This window comes from Anopheles funestus, assembly GCF_943734845.2.
Source record: "Anopheles funestus chromosome X unlocalized genomic scaffold, idAnoFuneDA-416_04 X_unloc_98, whole genome shotgun sequence".
Classification (NCBI taxonomy): Eukaryota; Metazoa; Arthropoda; class Insecta; order Diptera; family Culicidae; genus Anopheles; species Anopheles funestus.
The window spans coordinates 2,627-10,000 of NW_026045229.1; positions in this window are offsets into that span (position 1 = coordinate 2,627).

Sequence of the window (7,374 nt, forward strand, 5' to 3'; positions counted from 1 at the left end):
CCACACTTTCTTCTGGCCATGGCTAGATGGCACTTGTGGCTAGATTTCTTTCATGCACCACTAATCGCTACCATGTCTGTGGCCGGAGCTATTCACGAAAGCGCCTCGCGCACTTGGTCGGATTTTTGGTCCAACTTCACCATTTTTGGCCCATATTTGCACCATAGCTCCGCCGGTATCCAAGATATGGCCACACTTTCTTCTGGCCATGGCTAGATGGCACTTGTGGCTAGATTTCTTCCATGCACCACTAATCGCTACCATGTCTGTGGCCGGAGCTATTCGACGAACAACCATCACATTTACCTAGGTACTTTTTCGGATTTTTGGTCCAACTTGCACCATTTTTGGCCCATATTTGCCCCATAGCTCCGCCGGTATCCAAGATATGGCCACACTTTCTTCTGGCCATGGGTAGATGGCACTTGTGGCTAGATTTCTTCCATGCACCACTAATCGCTACCATGTCTGTGGCCGGAGCTATTCACGAAAGCGCCTCGCGCACTTGGTCGGATTTTTGGTCCAACTTGCACCATTTTTGGCCCATATTTGCCCCATAGCTCCGCCGGTATCCAAGATATGGCCACACTTTCTTCTGGCCATGGGTAGATGGCACTTGTGGCTAGATTTCTTCCATGCACCACTAATCGCTACCATGTCTGTGGCCGGAGCTATTCACGAAAGCGCCTCGCGCACTTGGTCGGATTTTTGGTCCAACTTGCACCATTTTTGGCCCATATTTGCCCCATAGCTCCGCCGGTATCCAAGATATGGCCACACTTTCTTTTGGCCATGGGTAGATGGCACTTGTGGCTAGATTTCTTCCATGCACCACTAATCGCTACCATGTCTGTGGCCGGAGCTATTCACGAAAGCGCCTCGCGCACTTGGTCGGATTTTTGGTCCAACTTGCACCATTTTTGGCCCATATTTGCCCCATAGCTCCGCCGGTATCCAAGATATCGCCACACTTTCTTCTGGCCATGGCTAGATGGCACTTGTGGCTAGATTTCTTCCATGCACCACTAATCGCTACCATGTCTGTGGCCGGAGCTATTCACGAAAGCGCCTCGCGCACTTGGTCGGATTTTTGGTCCAACTTCACCATTTTTGGCCCATATTTGCACCATAGCTCCGCCGGTATCCAAGATATGGCCACACTTTCTTCTGGCCATGGCTAGATGGCACTTGTGGCTAGATTTCTTCCATGCACCACTAATCGCTACCATGTCTGTGGCCGGAGCTATTCGACGAACAACCATCACATTTACCTAGGTACTTTTTCGGATTTTTGGTCCAACTTGCACCATTTTTGGCCCATATTTGCCCCATAGCTCCGCCGGTATCCAAGATATGGCCACACTTTCTTCTGGCCATGGGTAGATGGCACTTGTGGCTAGATTTCTTCCATGCACCACTAATCGCTACCATGTCTGTGGCCGGAGCTATTCACGAAAGCGCCTCGCGCACTTGGTCGGATTTTTGGTCCAACTTGCACCATTTTTGGCCCATATTTGCCCCATAGCTCCGCCGGTATCCAAGATATGGCCACACTTTCTTCTGGCCATGGGTAGATGGCACTTGTGGCTAGATTTCTTCCATGCACCACTAATCGCTACCATGTCTGTGGCCGGAGCTATTCACGAAAGCGCCTCGCGCACTTGGTCGGATTTTTGGTCCAACTTGCACCATTTTTGGCCCATATTTGCCCCATAGCTCCGCCGGTATCCAAGATATGGCCACACTTTCTTCTGGCCATGGGTAGATGGCACTTGTGGCTAGATTTCTTCCATGCACCACTAATCGCTACCATGTCTGTGGCCGGAGCTATTCACGAAAGCGCCTCGCGCACTTGGTCGGATTTTTGGTCCAACTTGCACCATTTTTGGCCCATATTTGCCCCATAGCTCCGCCGGTATCCAAGATATGGCCACACTTTCTTCTGGCCATGGGTAGATGGCACTTGTGGCTAGATTTCTTCCATGCACCACTAATCGCTACCATGTCTGTGGCCGGAGCTATTCGACGAACAACCTGCGCATTTACCTAGGTACTTTTTCGGATTTTTGGTCCAACTTGCACCATTTTTGGCCCATATTTGCCCCATAGCTCCGCCGGTATCCAAGATATGACCACACTTTCTTCTGGCCATGGGTAGATGGCACTTGTGGCTAGATTTCTTCCATGCACCACTAATCGCTACCATGTCTGTGGCCGGAGCTATTCACGAAAGCGTCTCGCGCACTTGGTCGGATTTTTGGTCCAACTTGCACCATTTTTGGCCCGTATTTGCACCATAGCTCCGCCGGTATCCAAGATATGGCCACACTTTCTTCTGGCCATGGGTAGATGGCACTTGTGGCTAGATTTCTTCCATGCACCACTAATCGCTACCATGTCTGTGGCCGGAGCTATTCACGAAAGCGCCTCGCGCACTTGGTCGGATTTTTGGTCCAACTTCACCATTTTTGGCCCATATTTGCACCATAGCTCCGCCGGTATCCAAGATATGGCCACACTTTCTTCTGGCCATGGGTAGATGGCACTTGTGGCTAGATTTCTTCCATGCACCACTAATCGCTACCATGTCTGTGGCCGGAGCTATTCGACGAACAACCATCGCATTTACCTAGGTACTTTTTCGGATTTTTGGTCCAACTTGCACCATTTTTGGCCCATATTTGCCCCATAGCTCCGCCGGTATCCAAGATATGGCCACACTTTCTTCTGGCCATGGGTAGATGGCACTTGTGGCTAGATTTCTTCCATGCACCACTAATCGCTACCATGTCTGTGGCCGGAGCTATTCACGAAAGCGTCTCGCGCACTTGGTCGGATTTTTGGTCCAACTTGCACCATTTTTGGCCCGTATTTGCACCATAGCTCCGCCGGTATCCAAGATATGGCCACACTTTCTTCTGGCCATGGGTAGATGGCACTTGTGGCTAGATTTCTTCCATGCACCACTAATCGCTACCATGTCTGTGGCCGGAGCTATTCACGAAAGCGCCTCGCGCACTTGATCGGATTTTTGGTCCAACTTCACCATTTTTGGCCCATATTTGCACCATAGCTCCGCCGGTATCCAAGATATGGCCACACTTTCTTCTGGCCATGGGTAGATGGCACTTGTGGCTAGATTTCTTCCATGCACCACTAATCGCTACCATGTCTGTGGCCGGAGCTATTCGACGAACAACCATCGCATTTACCTAGGTACTTTTTCGGATTTTTGGTCCAACTTGCACCATTTTTGGCCCATATTTGCCCCATAGCTCCGCCGGTATCCAAGATATGGCCACACTTTCTTCTGGCCATGGGTAGATGGCACTTGTGGCTAGATTTCTTCCATGCACCACTAATCGCTACCATGTCTGTGGCCGGAGCTATTCGACGAACAACCATCGCATTCACCTTCTCGTTGCACTTCTTCGGGAATTTGGTGCAACCAAGTTTTCACTATAACTTGGTCATTTTCCGTCCATCGGACATGCGGTTTTGGGTGTCGATACTTGACACCGCGCGCTACAATATGTTCCTCCACGACCATGTGGTCCGATGCTTCCAACAGGAGCTATTCGAGGAGTACCGATTTTTCACCATTAAAAATGCTCGTTTTTGCACCAACTTTTGCCTATAACTCAGGCTGTATCGATCGGATCTTCAATCTTGAAAAAGTTTTGGATAGGTGGCATCAAATGCTACATTTCGTTCTTCCACGTCAACTTTGTCCGATGTCTAGCAAAAAAGTTATTCGCGAACCAAGTCCAGAACCCATGCAATGGCTGCCCTCATTGCATACATCACGGCGGTTAACTCTCGTTACTCTATACCGTGGACTTGGTACTTTTTCAGGCATTCGTTGCTACTTCTCGGTTCATGATATTCGTTTACGGTCTTCACTAGGGCATTCGTTGCTACTTCTCGGTTCATGATATTCGTTTACGGTCTTCACTAGGGCATTTGGTGCTCCTTATCGGTTCATGATATTCGTTTACGGTCTTCACTAGGGCATTTGGTGCTCCTTATCGGTTCATGATATTCGTTTACGGTCTTCACTAGGGCATTTGGTAATGGGCTTCCCACTTTCTACTGATCGATCCATACTCACTTGCGTGCACCCAGCCTAGGAAGGTTTCCTATGGCTTCCCATCTTTCTACTGATCGATCCATACTCACTTGCGTGCACCTAGCCTAGGAAGGTTTCCTTGGGCTTCCCATCTTTCTACTGATCGATCCATACTCACTTGCGTGCACCTAGCCTAGGAAGGTTTCCTATGGCTTCCCATCTTTCTACTGATCGATCCATACTCACTTGCGTGCACCTAGCCTAGGAAGGTTTCCTTGGGCTTCCCATCTTTCTACTGATCGATCCATACTCACTTGCGTGCACCTAGCCTAGGAAGGTTTCCTATGGCTTCCCATATTTCTACTGATCGATCCATACTCACTTGCGTGCACCTAGCCTAGGAAGGTTTCCTATGGCTTCCCATCTTTCTACTGATCGATCCATACTCACTTGCGTGCACCTAGCCTAGGAAGGTTTCCTATGGCTTCCCATCTTTCTACTGATCGATCCATACTCACTTGCGTGCACCTAGCCTAGGAAGGTTTCCTTGGGCTTCCCATCTTTCTACTGATCGATCCATACTCACTTGCGTGCACCTAGCCTAGGAAGGTTTCCTATGGCTTCCCATCTTTCTACTGATCGATCCATACTCACTTGCGTGCACCTAGCCTAGGAAGGTTTCCTATGGCTTCCCATCTTTCTACTGATCGATCCATACTCACTTGCGTGCACCTAGCCTAGGAAGGTTTCCCTTTGGTACCGACTTCCATCTACGCACTCGATATAACCTAGGTACTTGGTACCGATGATGGTTAACACTCAAGCATTTCTTGCATCCTGCGTGCAAGGTACCAATTTTCACTTCTTAGGTACGTTTATGGGCCCGCATTTATCCAATATCGCTCCGATGGCCTTTCGCATTATTTCATCCGATAGCCCTTGCCAAAAGCTACCAAAAGTTCCTCCACGGCCATGTGCTCCGACGCTTAGTTTAGGAAATATTCGAAAAAATTCATCTTAGGAAAAATTTTCTTATTGGAAAATCACCTTAAATCGATGGCCATTTTTTGGGCAAAAACTTTAACGTCTTCCCGACTTTGCGGGAATTGCGAATTTTAGGCACCCAGAGAAAATCTTTTACTTTAAGGGGGCGGCCGCGAAGTTGCCCAAAGTCTCGGACACAAAAATTCTCAAGTTCCCCACTCTAGTAAATCGCCCTATGAGTATCTCCTGGCCCGCGAGCTCTGCGAGCGGGCCAGCTTCGGCGATTTTTGCCTTTTCGCCTAGGCGGTTCTTCTACGAAATTGGTCCACAGCTTTTGCTCAGAAAGCTAGCATTTGTTGCAACAGTTAGGTACTTGGTACCACATTTTGGTATCCATTTGGGCATTTGTGGCAACTACTCGGTACTTTGGCCCACATTTCGCTCTACTCGGGCTTCTATGGTGGTACTTGTCGGTACTTCTGGCCAACTTAGGCCAATTGGGTGCAACTTGTGGGTACTCTGTGGGTACTTTAGGGCGTATTGTGTCTTTCGGGTGAACCTTCGCTATACTTCATGGGTACTGATGGCCAACTTAGGAACATTCAGTGCAACCTTTGGGCCTAAGGAAATTTGTCCAACTCTTTGGACTTAGAAAATTTTCTGGACTTAGAAAATTTTCTGGACTTGTAAAAATTTTCAAATGTTCAATTTGGCCCACATTTCGCTCTACTCGGGCCTCTATGGTGCTACTTGGCGGTACTTTTGGCCAACTTAGGCCAATTGGGTGCTCTTTGTGGATACTCTATCGGTACTTTTGGCCAACTTAGGCCAATGGGGTGCTATATGTGGGTGCTCTATCGGTACTTTTGGCCATGTTAGGCCCATTCGGTGCTATATGTGGGTGCTCTATCGGTACTTTTGGCCATGTTAGGCCCACTCGGTGCTATTTGTGGGTACTCTATCGGTACTTTTGGCCAACTTAGGCCAATTGGGTGCTGCTTATGGGTACTCTATCGGTACTTTTGGCCAACTTAGGCCAACTCAGTGCTTCTTGTGGGTGCTCTATCGGTACTTTTGGCCAACTTAGGCCCATTCGGTGCTATTTGTGGGTACTCTATCGGTACTTTTGGCCATCTTAGGCCAACTCAGTGCTACTTGTGGGTACTCTATCGGTACTTTTGGCCAACTTAGGCCAACTCAGTGCTTCTTGTGGGTACTCTATCGGTACTTTTGGCCATGTTAGGCCCATTGGGTGCTATTTGTGGGTACTCTATCGGTACTTTTGGCCAACTTAGGCCAATTGGGTGCTGCTTATGGGTACTCTATCGGTACTTTTGGCCAACTTAGGCCAACTCAGTGCTTCTTGTGGGTGCTCTATCGGTACTTTTGGCCAACTTAGGCCCATTCGGTGCTATTTGTGGGTACTCTATCGGTACTTTTGGCCATCTTAGGCCAACTCAGTGCTACTTGTGGGTACTCTATCGGTACTTTTGGCCAACTTAGGCCAACTCAGTGCTTCTTGTGGGTACTCTATCGGTACTTTTGGCCAACTTAGGCCAACTGGGTGCTATTTGTGGGTACTCTATCGGTACTTTTGGCCAACTTAGGCCAATTGGGTGCTACTTGTGGGTGCTCTATCGGTACTTTTGGCCAACTTAGGCCAACGCGGTGCTATTTGTGGGTACTCTATCGGTACTTTGGGACATATTATGTCCTTCGGGTGAACCTTCTCGATACCTCATGGGTACTTGTGGCCAACTTAGGAAAATTCAGTGCAACCTATGGGCCTTTGGAAATTGTTCCAACACTTTCTACTTAGAAAATTTTCTGGACTTAGAAAATTTTTTGGACTTAGAAAAATTTTCAACTTCTGTATCTTCTTCATCATGTTCCATTTTGTGGGACTTAGAAAATTTTCTGGACTTAGAAAATTTTTTGGACTTAGGAAATTTTTCAACACTTGTAAAATTTTTGTTCCTTCTTTGAAGAAGAATACTTTCCACTATTAGCTTCTTTCTCTTTTTCTTCTTAGTTGTCTTCTTATTTTCGGTCCGAGAGCGCCGACACTTGTAAAATTATCTAAGTCCGAAGACTTTTGGAATGAACCAAAAGTCAACGAACACAATACATCAACCCTATCAACATCAAGTGGCAACCCGAAGGAAGCGCAGCGGCCAGCCCATGTACAACGCGAAGTTGTAGCATGCAACCAACCAACCGCTAACCTCCAACGGCACTCAATGTATTCGTTACACATGGGCGCACCTGCACCACACTGTCGTGACCATCCAACGAGCCGTCGGTTCGGTCGTGTGTTACAA